The sequence below is a fragment of the Moschus berezovskii genome, chromosome 7 (genome assembly GCF_049115385.1).
Source record: "Moschus berezovskii isolate FMDL1 chromosome 7, NW_MosBer_1.0, whole genome shotgun sequence".
NCBI classification, from domain to species: domain Eukaryota; kingdom Metazoa; phylum Chordata; class Mammalia; order Artiodactyla; family Moschidae; genus Moschus; species Moschus berezovskii.
In genome coordinates, this window is record NC_142466.1 from 112,078,800 (window position 1) to 112,091,221 (window position 12,422).

Here is a 12,422-nt window from a genome sequence, read left to right on the forward strand (position 1 = left end):
TGAGAAAATTATCCTAAGGTTGTTCTGAAAATAACACACAAAGAAACAGAGATGCACCATGTCAGAACTGGTTAAAGAGACCTAGGGAATGGAATAGAATAAAATAGTCTAATAATACTCACTGTTCTTAAAGTGAAGAACAATCCCAGAGCAATAATACAAAGAATATCTTTAAAGCATCCATACAGAAAAGCCACCTAACTACAAAGGAATAGCAAATGGACTAACAGTAGATTTCTCAACAATCAAAATCAAATGACATTAGCAAAATGCATACACGTGCATGTATAATTGTGTACCTACCAAAATCCCTCTCAAGAAGAAGAGTGAAGATGGCAGAGTAGGAAGTTCCCTAGCGCTCACCTCCTCCCACAGACAGTACGACGACATACAGGACAACTCTCTCTGAGAATGGCCTGAAGACTAGTGGGGCAGCTCTTCTACAGCTAAGGAAGTAACACACACACACACACACACACCCAGGTGGGTGACCCAAAGAGGAAGTGTGTGCATTCACTTATGTCATAGACTCTTCGTGACCCCATAGACTGCAGCCCGCCAGGCTCCTCTGTCCATGGAGTTTTCCAGGCAAGAGTACTGGAGCAGGTTGCCGTTTCACACTCCAGGGGATCTTCCCAATCCAGGGGCTGAATCCATATCTCTCGTCTCCTACACTGGCAGGCAGATTCTTCACCACTTGCTTTTGTTGTTCAGTCACTAAGTCTTGTCTGAGTTTTTGTGACCCTAGGGACTGCAGCACACCAGGCTTCCCTGTCCTTCACCATCGCCAGACTTTGCTCAAACTCATGTCCATTGAGTTGGTGATGCCATCCAACCATCTCATCTTCTGTCACCCAGTTCTTCTGCCCTCAATTTTTCCTAGCATCAGAGTCTTTTCCAATGAGTTGGCTCTTCTCATCAAGTGGCCAAAGGACTGGAGTTTCAGCTTTAGCATCAGTCCTTCCAATGAATATTCAGGGTTGTTTTCCTTTAGGATTGACTGGTTTGATCTCCTTGCTGTCCAAGGGACTCTCAGGAGTCTTCTCCGGCACCACAGTTCGAAAGTCAGTTCAGTGCTCAGCCTTCTTTATGGCCCAACTGTCACATTCATACATGACTACTGGAAAAACCACAGCTTTGACTATATGGTCCTTTGCTTTTACCACTAGCACCACTCAAACTCAGAGGTCCTCCCTAAGGAGTGAGGGGCTTGAGCCCCACATTCGGCATCGCAGCCCGGGGGACTGGCACCAGTAAGGCAAGTCGTCATTACTGGTTTTGCAAACCGGCAGGGTTTTCTACCAGGATAACCGAGAGCTGTAGGAGACTGACAGCCTGCTCCCAAAGGCTGTGTGCACGAACGGGCTTGCTCCGAGTCCCATACGGAGGCTGCCGACTGAACAGTGCTTGGCTCTCCAGCTGGTCTGCCAAGGCTGCTCCAGCATAGCCCCCCAGCCTGCATCTGACTCTACTTCTACCCTCACTCCCTGCCAAGGTAGTGGCTTTGGACATGCCTGGGGAGGCCATACCTCCAGCTCTAGCCCACCTGGCTCCAGCCCAGCCCTGACAAGGTGGCAGCTCCCAATGTGCCCAGGGAGAAGCCCCAGCCCACAATTGCTCCAGCTCCAGCTCCAACTTTCCCCCTAAAGCCACCAGGCACACACTGTCCGCATAGAGATACTCCTACAGGCATTAGTGCAGTGAAATACTTATCTGTCACAAGTGTGGGATGTGGTAAGAACGGTGTTAGCCTCAATCATATTAGAAAAGGGAAACAGCTATAGATTAGTCACACTAGCATTGAACAAGTTAGAAAGTAACAAGCAAAACTAAAGAAAATAAAATTAATGAGTTAATTAAATAATGATATGAATAAAAAGAAATTTAAATGCAGATTTTTAAAATGTTAACAAAATCAAGGAGGGATTGTTTGAAAATGAGGCCTGGGAACTTCCCTGGGAGTACAGTAGCTAAGATTCTATGATATTAATGCAGGGAGCATGGGTTCAATCCCTGGTCAGAAAACTAGATCCCACCTGCCAAAATTAAAAGATCCTGAGTGCACAAATAAGACACAGCACGGCCAAATAAATAAATATTTTTAAAAAAGAAAAATGATGCCTATAGATTCAACCCAATAAATATGGAGGGGAAAAGAAGGGCTGACTAACTGCCTTGGGTCAGAGCCAGAGAAGCTGCTGTACTGCGACTGACCTGCAGGTGGGTTTGCCAAGGAGGGCACCTTTGTTTGTTTCCCCAGGAACATGTGTAGGAGAAAGAGAGCTAAGTGGGGTCTTCTTGCTGGGCCTTGTCCAATAGATCTGCGTGGAGGATCAAGGAAAACTCAGCGAAAAGGGAACTGGGGGTGGGCCTCTGAAGGCCTGTGGAATGAGGGCAGAGCCCCAGAGACCTCCCAGAATAGAGCTGGAGAAGCCTGGGGTCAAGCAAACGGAGGGAGAGGTGTTTGACGTGGAAACTCTGACGAGTGGAGGAAATTACCCTCAAGAGACAAAAGGGCTGTAATTCTCTCCTAGACGCAGAGAGTGAAGAAGTCCACCAGGCAAGAGAGATGGCCCGTCTTCTTGCCCCGAGCACGCCTTAACCCAGAGAGGGGCACAGCAGATGCTGGCAAGTGGAAGGTGTGGGATATTACTCTGGCTAGGCAAGGTGCTGCTGCAGTGCAGATAACCCAGTGCTCTCAATGACGCTGAAGAGCTGACTTCCTGTTCTCACTGCAGCCCGTCGTGGGTTGGTGGGAGTCTCACCTGAGCACAGCTCATGCAAGCGCATAGCCTAACGAAGCCTCCTTCCGGACACATACTTCCAGAAGACTTTGTCTACAATGTCACTGTGTGAGCCCTATGCTGGACCGCTGCATGGTGACCGTCCTTCCATGGGCCTCAACAGTCTCCTTTTACAATGGAAATTAATGTCAAGGTGCAGGAAAAAGCGCACTAGATCGGCACTTACTTTACAAATTGTGTTCCAAGGAGCGAGTGTTGTCTGTGTGTGTCTGCCTAACTCAGATTTGAACATTTTAATTTAAAACATGGTTTCCTCTAAGGTATATTTTCAACAGCACATTTTTGCAAAGATGAAAATACGGGTCACGATGTTGCTGCTGTCGTCACCCCCTTCTTCTGAGACCAGACGGTGACCACACCAGACAGTCTCTGGGGAAACAGCATCCAGCTTTTATACTGTGATTCATAATTCTGAGATGCCATCAAAAGCATAAGAACTGGACAGCTTCGTGTAAAAGAATGACATTAGAACACTCCCTAACACCATACAGAAAAATAACCTCTAAATGGATTAAAGACCTAAATGCAAGACCAGAAACTATAAAACTCTTAGAGGAAAACATAGGCAGAACACTTTGACATAAATCACAATAAGATCCTCTATGTCCCACTTCTCAGAGTAACAGAAATAAAAACAAAAATAAACCAATGGGACTCAATTAAAAGCTTTTGCACAGTGAAGGAAACTATAAACAAGGTGAAATGACAACTCTCAAAGGGAGAAATGAAACAACTAACAAAGGATTAATCTCCAAAGTATACAAGCAGCTCATGCAGCTTAATACTAGAAAATTAAAAAAAAAAAAAATCAAAAAGTGGGCAGAAGACCTAAACAGACACTGCTCCAAAGAAGACATACAGATGGCTAACAAACACATGAAAAGGTGCTCAACATCACTCATTATTAGAGAAATGCAAAACAAAACTACAATCAGGTATCCCCTCCACCTGTCAGAATGGCTATCATCAAAAAATCTACGAAAAAGTGCTAGAGAGGTGGAGACATATGGAGGAAAGGGAACCTTCTGGCACCACTGGTATGAATACAAATTGATATAGCCACTGTGGAGAATATTATAGAGAGTCCTTAAAAACCTAGGGATAAAACTACCATATGACCCAGAAATCCCACTACTGGCCATATACCCTGAGAAAACCATAGGTGTAAAAAGACATACGTATGCCAAATTTCAGAGTAGCATTATTTACAATATCCAGGGCGTGAAAGCAATTTACATGTCTGTTGACAGATGAATGGATAAATAAGATGTGGTACATATACACAACGGGGTATTGCTCAGCCATCAAAAGGAACACATTTGACTCAATTCTAATGAGGTGGATGAACCTAGAGTCTATTAGATAGAGTGAAGCAAGTCGGGAAGACAAATGTCTTTATTAACACATTTATATGGAATCTAGAAAGATGGTACTGATACGCACCTGTTTGCAGGGCAGCCATGGGGATGCAGATGCAGAGAACAGACTTGTGGACACATTGTGGGAAGGAGAGGCTGGGACACATTGAGAGAGGAGCACTGAACCATATGCTTTACCATGTGTAAGGTTAGACAGCCAGCGGGAATTCAATGTATGACACAGGGAGCCCAAACCTGGTGTTCTGTGACAACCTAGTGGGGTAGGATGGGGTGGGAGGCGGGAAGGAGGTCCACGAGGGAGGGGGCATACACACACCTATGGCTGTTTCATGTTGAAGGATGGCAGAAATGAACACAATATTTTAATGATACTCCAATTAAAAATACATGATTTTTTTAAAAAAGAAAGCATCTTTTAGCTTGAAGGCAATATAACCACTAGAGGGAAGCAACCGCCAGACAGAGTGGTTTCTTTGCACCAGGCATGCATTTCATCTCTCTTGATCAGACTCTTAACGGTTTGAGCAAATGTCTCGTTGTATCAGCATTCTGGAGGAATGAGAGCTGAGGTTTTTCAAGCTCTTTCTCTGAGCAAACTGTTTTGGGCTCTCTCTGTCTCTAGGTCCTTCTAGGCACATAGTACAGTGACTACAGGAGAGGAGTGGCCTCTGTCTTTCTTTTCCTAACCATCGTTAGTAGCTGTCTTGGTGAAACCCTTCAGTCTCCATTTTTAAAGCTAACCATAGAGCAAGGGACTCCTCTAGGGAATCAGAACCGACCTTCTCTCCATCCAGCCAGGTGGCTCTCTGTCCTCACAATTCTCTGAGCTGTAGGGGGCTTTGTACGTGAAAGTCAACGCTCACTTCCCTGTGGGCAGGAAAACAGGTCACAGTTAAATGATCCAGGGACCTTAATAAATGCAGATGTCTTTAAATAAACAAGTAATTGGGAGGACATAAATATAAACAGAGCCATGCATGACAATTAGAGATGAATGATAAGTGAATGAATCGGCTGAAGGGGGATTAAAGCAGAGGGTCTGTGATCAGAAAGTCTGAATCCCAGCCCTCTCCCTCATTGCTGATGCTTGCCCCATGAGTTAGTCTCTTTGAACTTCAGCTTCTCCACGTGCGCATAGAAAGTGAGGATATCTACATGTCAGTTGAATAAAAAAATGCATGCACAAAGTCAAGTCCATTGACTAAATATTCACCGTAAGAAAAAACGGTGTATATTGGAGGGTAGGGGAGGAAAAGCAAACTTTGTGTGTCTACTAACTGGTACGGTGGAATCAACAGGAGTTTAGAACATATCAGACTTGTTTTCAAACCCCAGTTCTGCCTCATATAGGCTGTGTGATCTTGGACATGCCACTAACTTATAGTGGACTTCAGTTTCTTATTTGGAAAGCTGAGGTTATTGATGGCTATTGTGTTGAGATGACAAGGAACGTGAAGTAGCATCAAATCGGCAGATACCAAATTGATTATTATTTTTTATATCAGACTCTTGTCCAAATGCCTATAGATTCATGCTATAACACAAGCTTATCATCAACCTTCTAAATCAGATATTATTGTTACAATTTTGCAGACCAAGAAACTGAGGGTTAGAGTTTAAGTGACATGCTCAGAGGCACAGAATTTGAAAGCAAAGAGTATTTGGTTTCTGACCGGATCGAGTTCTTAGTCTAATGTCTCATGATGCCATTAGCCGTGGTACGGACATGTAGACCCATGCTGACTCCCAGAGCTACAGACTAAGGCTCCTATCTTAGTAGAGGCTGTTACCACAGCAGAATCTCCTTTGAACGGAGAGAGTACACTTCTTCGCTCACCTTTTTCTCCCCTGGAGTGTGCACTGGCTACATATGCCCACTAGATGGCGCTGATATCCTAGCTTTGGTTTACTTTGGTTTCCACCTTGGGTATGAATTAAAAATTTACCTTCTGCAACAACAGATCTAAATCTCTACATAAATCCCAGCTTGTGAGACTCATATACTTGTAAAGATTTAAAAAAATATTCAGAGTGAATAGAGGCTTAGTTATCTTGCTTAAAAATGTGGACCAGCCCTGTATAAAATTCACTAGTGGAGGCCCCTCAATGGCCATGGGCCATCACAGTGCTGTGTGGTGTCTCTGCTTCAGGGCAAAGTGGGAATTATTAGCAGCTTTTTCTCGGAGTGTATAGATCGATGGGCCCATGAGAGCCTACCTGCACTTTGTGGCTTTTGCTTACTGCTCTATGGAATGAGACACAGAATATGGGAAGGCTCACAGCTGGTAGGAGGACAGGGCAGGGTGTTCTAGGAGGACAGACGACTCCCTCACCCCAAATTCTTCCCCCTACTAGCCTGTTACAAATGTCTATAACAACACCATCCATTTAAGGCAATGTACTCCTTTATTATGGGGCTTCTCTGGTGGCTCAGTGGTAAAGAATCTGCCTGCCAATTCAAGAGACTCAGGTTGGATCCCTGGGTGGGGAAGATCCCCTGGGTGGAGAAGGAAATAGCAACCCACTCCAGTATTTTTGCCTGGAGAATTCCACAAACAGGGGATTCTGGTGGGCTACAGTCCACAGGGTCGCAGAGTCAGACTTGACTTAGCCACTGAGTTACTTCTTTATTATAATAATCATAACAATAACATAGCAACAAAAACCAACCTCTACATTGTCTTGCATAGTTTACAAAGTCCAGCTCTCTCAATTATTTTATTTAACACACCTGAATTAACACGGCTTAGGGCATTTACTGGGTTGGCCAAAAATTTCATTTGGGTTTTTCTGTACCAACGTCGGGAAAAATCCAAATGAACTTTTTGGCCACCCCAATATTCCATTTTACAGAGTAGAAATTCAGCTCAACGGGGTAAGTCAATTCCTAAGAATCTCCAATCTATTCAACTAAAAGGCTAGAACTCGAATCTGAGACTTCTGATTACAAGTATCATATTCATGCCACTGCATGAGATAAACTTGTATTGCATCCTAAGACATTCGTTTCTAATGGACAGTTCCTCTATTGCTATTCCCCTACTCTTCTGATCGTCTCTGAATTTCACCTCTCCCCAAAGGTCAGTCCTTGGAGGGAGATCCCCGCTCTCCGTGCTTCCTCTCCTTTCTTCCTCCTCCCAGTCTCCATCTCAGTCCCCAGCCCAACAGAGAACACAGGTCGGTGTCCTCCGTTCAGAACACCAGAGCTGGAAGAGATGGTTGGAATTATCTCCTCTAACGACCCTCTTTCTATGTAAGGAAACCAAGTGAGGGAGGAGGAGAGATATTCCTATACGTGATGTCAGGGGATCATCTCAAGTAACCTGCTTTCCATGAAAGCCAGTCTACACCTTCATAGCAACACATTGGTTTGGAAACTGTGTTCATGCCAGCCATGTTACCCTTTAAAACAGGGTCTCACGTAAGTGTTCCACAGATGGGATTGCTTCCCCACACACATATGTACAGTCACCAAAGAAACTTTGTGATGTGAAATTTCATCAGCGCTGAAATCTGTATGTCACAACTTTTGTGCTTTGGAATCTAAGGTGAAGCCAATTCAGCAGAAATCTGAGCTGTAATTAGCCTTTCTGTGTTTCCTTTGCCTCATACCTTGCATTTGTCTCGTCCACGCTGTTGTGGAACCCATCTCAGTGGATCATGATGGCTGCTCTCCTTGCTCGATTCCTCCATGGAGCAGAACATCCCCAAGCCAAGAGCTAAATCTTAGAAATCTTTGTAACTCCATATGCTAGTATAGTTTCTGGCAAAGAGTAGTTGATCAATAATTAATTGCCAAATTGAATTACACTGCATTGAATTGAACCTACGCATTACAAACTGCCTCCCTGCACACGTATCATCAGGGTTTTAAAATCCAGATACAGATGGGAAAGGTACCTGTTAATAGATATTTAAGCTTTAAGATCTTTTGAGACATTTAAAGTTTAACAAGCACATTCTTTACCCTTAGCCCAAGGTCCTTACTGTGTCTCTGGTCAAATGAAGGCAGGTAAATTAAAGATTAAGTTACATGGAATCTGGTAATTGAATAAAGATTTATTGAGCTCCTTCTGTGTGGAGAAGTAAGTAATCAAGAGTTCTAAAGACAACAGAAGAATTGATGCTTTTTCACTGTGGTGCTGGAGAAGACTCTTGAGAGTCCCTTGGACTGCAAGGAGATCAAACCAGTCAATCCTAAAGGAGATCAACCCTGGATATTCATTGGAAGGACTGATGCTGAAGCCGAAACTCCAACACTTTGGCCACCTGATGTGAAGAACAAACTCCTTGGGAAAGACCTTGCTGCTGGGAAAGACTGAAGGCAGAGGAGAAGGGGGGTGACAGAGGATGAGATGGTTGGACGGCATCACCGACTCAGTGGACACGAGTTTGAGCAAACTCTAGGAGATCATTAGTGAAGGATTGGGGAAGCCTGGCACACTGCAGTCCATGGGGTAGCAAAGATTCGGACACAACTGAGAGACAGAACATCATCAAAAGGCAGCAGAATTTCTCTGGGCAGCAACAAGTCAAGAACCAGCACCAGTAGGAGGGTGGGTGGGCCCAGGTCTTGAATGGAGGGTTGACTACGGAAGGAGAAGTCCTTCCAGAAGGAATGATTGTTGTGTGGCTTAGGCACCACCATAATAAGAAAGGATGCCTGGTGCTCTGACTCCGTGCATGTAGAGCTCCGTCATTCTGAGAAGGGGCTTTCAGGTAGGTGTTCTAGCTGAAACTTGCCTCCGCTGGGGAGACTGAGGCCCAGAGCAGGGAGATGACTTAGGCACGGCGCCCCCCCGCCCAAGTGCGAGACAGAGCTGGGATCAGAGCCCAGGCTCCTGACTCCCAGCCCATTACTCTTTACTTGAATAATCTGCTGTGCACCTGGCGATGCTTTTCTTTCGGAGTCCAGCCACTACTCCATTTTCTCTGCATGGCAGGCAGCCAAGAGCCTTGAACTTCTTCATGTTACCATTTTGCCCTCTGCAGAATGGGATATTCAAGTATTCACTTGGGGTGGGGGATGGGTCACGGGGTTCTGTCAATAAATGTTTTTGAATTGCTCTAAGCTCTTTGGGCCAGAGGGACTCCAGAAATGGGAGATCCCAGTGGCAGTGGTGGTGGTATCCAAGCCCTTTTTGAGGGCTTGCCTTTACTCTCCAGAATGAAGAGAGATGGTTGAAGTGATAAACTATTCCTTATGAGCTGTATTTCTGTTGAAAGCCCAGCATGAGTTCCCTAAGCGCTTCCTCTCGCACAACCACAGCTATGCACCAATCCTCCTGGGTTCAGAGATGGAACTTTGCTTAAATGCATGGAATTTATTCTTAGTCCTTTTCTTAATTATGACTTTATTTCTCTTGTGTTCTCTAGGGGAGGGGTTAGAGAGCAGAGGAAAAGGAAGGCAGGAGGCAGGGAAATGTGTTATAGATCCAAGATTTTTTTGTTTTGTTTTGTTTGTTTCTGAGCTGCTTTCTGTCTGAAAAGTAGAGGGATGGAAAGGATCTTACAGAGATGCAAACTTCATTCCAAGGAAACCAGAGCCCAGAAGACATGTCCCAAACACAATGAAAACATGACTTGAGGTGAGGTTAATTAATATTTGACTAATCGATCCCCTAGGCTGATAGAAAAAATAAAAAAAGGACTGAACCTTTTTATTCATCATTTATGTCGGTAAACAAAGTGGGTGGACCTTTGGGGTAAAAGGACCTTGTGGTCAAGCTGAGGGTATTTCAGCAAATGGCTGTGTCATAAGCACCCCATTGCTATCCCAGTTTAGTCATGTCCTTGCCTCCTGTGTCCAATTTGGCCTCTCACGACACTGAGAACTTTACCCACTCTTATGCAATGGTCCATGTTCAAAATTCAAGTCAGAACAGGTCAACTGGAGGCCTACATCTGTGTCCCATCCTAGGGAGATGTCCTCGATATCTAGAAGTCTGGTAAAGTCAATGACACAAAAGTAGGCACATTCTGACCACCTTTTCTCTTCCTCCTCCCCCTGCTCCGTCTGCATCTCCCTTTCCTTCTTCTTCCTCCCTGCCATTTTTATCTTCCCTTTTCACCAGGGTCGTTATGCCACCTGCTCTGGGACACGTTATCATCCACAGAGGAAAGGAGTGAAAACAAATTGGACTTCGAAGGAAAGGAGGGAAATTTCTTACTGGTGATTCTTGGCCCTGGTAGAGACTTGCTGCGGGAAAATAGAGCAAACCCTGATATTACACAAGGCTTGAAATCTCTCACTCACAAATTGAAGGAAATAGTCAGTGGTCCAAAGGCTTCTGGTCAGAATAAGCTGAGACAGTGAAGTGAAACTCCGCAGTGCCACCTGTAATGAGCATTTGACAAATGTGAGTGTGTGCAGTCTCCTTTGATCTTGGGATCAGATGGTGGGGACTAGGAGCTCTATCTTTACAAGCAGAGCTAGAGAGAAGGTGCATGGCCTGGGGGAGACCCAAGGAGACCTCTCCCCAAGTGCTTCCAAAACTGCCTTCTCTCTGTCATGGAACAGCTAAGCCGTTGGCCCAATGAGGTGGTGAGCCTGGTATTTAAGAAGGTGGGTTAAGGAGGAGAAGGCAACTGGGAAGGAGCCCAGCTGCTTCAGTGACTAACCCTGTGATTTTGGACAAATGACTCATCTTTTATATCAGCTCCAGTTTCCACATCCACAAAAATGAGGATCATACCTTCCGCGTATGAGTAGCTAGTGAGGGTGAGGTACTTCAAACGATACCTGGCACATGGCAATCTTGGTTACTATTATTTTCCCAAGATTTGCCGGGGAGGGCAGTTGCTTGGGGCCATGGGACTTTGTGGGGGGGGGGGAGAAGGCATGGGAAGCTGGTGGAGACCATGCTTTCCTTCTGAGTGAGTCATGCTCCCGCCTCCCTCCCTCATGTAGAACTGATCAGTGGTGTGTACACACTTCCAGTCCAGCTCAAGGGTTTCCTGCTCCATAAAGCCTTCTAGTTCTGTCCCTTTCCTCCTGTCCACCCCTAGACGTGGCCACCCTTGCCCCTGCCTCTGAGCGTCTAGAACATGATGTGTCTTTGGTGGCAGTCAGGACTGTCTAACTGGTGCCACTGAAATGGATACTCCGGGCTCAGTTTTCATGCCAGGACGTGGGTTCCGGGAGAGTATAGGTCGTTGCTTTTACCTCTCACTCTCTCTCTTGAGTTAGGCTGCTGTAGTTGGCACTCATAAAATAAACAGGTGAGTGAATGAAGGCCTCCCGGTTGCAACTCAACTATGTCAAGACTGGGACTGTATGGGGTGCTTTCTGAAGGAAGAGTCATGAGCCATGAGATGTGATGAACCTTGGAAAGTGATTTGGCTTTTCAGAAGCAACCGGGAAGGTATTTTCAAGAGTGGATTTGAACTTCCTCAGTCCAGCTGTTCAGGATGAAGCATGATCACTGATTTGTAGTAGCAAATGGCAAAGGCAAAGACCAACGGAACAAAAGGGGAGGCTTGCTCCTGCTCTGAATTGGTTGTTGAAGTTGTCAAAGTAACCCGACATTGTTGAATGCTGTCAAAGAACAGACTGAAAGAAAAACAACTGCATCTCAAATGCCCAGTGCCTGAATGGGCAGAGAGGTTTTACTGTGTTGGTCATAAATAGCTTTCATGAAGCTAGAGTGCTTACTTGAACCCTACTTGAACTAGCTGGCTGCTGGTGTATTCACGACTCAGAGAAGAATTTTTTTTTTTTAAAGCTTTGGGGTTGCTCCCACTTCTTGTCATGGAGAGAGCCAATTTATAAAAATTGTTTATTACTCTGTAGCCCAGCTGGACCCCAGAAGGATGGGGCTGCTGTGACCATGGAAAACAACACAAATGCACGCAGACACCAAAATGAAGCCAGAGATCTTCTGGAGGCTTCGATAAACATTTAGTCTCATAAATAAATACAGTATCAGACCACACAAAGCACTTCCCACCCGGTCTCTTCCTCAGAAGCCACATTCCAAATAGCTTCTTTAATTTGTCCAGGTTCGGAGGATCAAGATGTATTTATTGATTACCTACTGGATAACCAATTTCAAGCCCCGTGCCCTGAGAAAAATGGTAGGAGAAGCCATGGCTCTTTGCTTCTTCTAATGATTTGGAATTGCAGACATAGAGGCAAAATGCACAAGCTTAAATCAACTAGTAACAAACGCAATCCAGGATGAACACCATCCTGTGATATCTTGGGAAATGAATTGCAAGGTATGAGATCTGAGGCCCA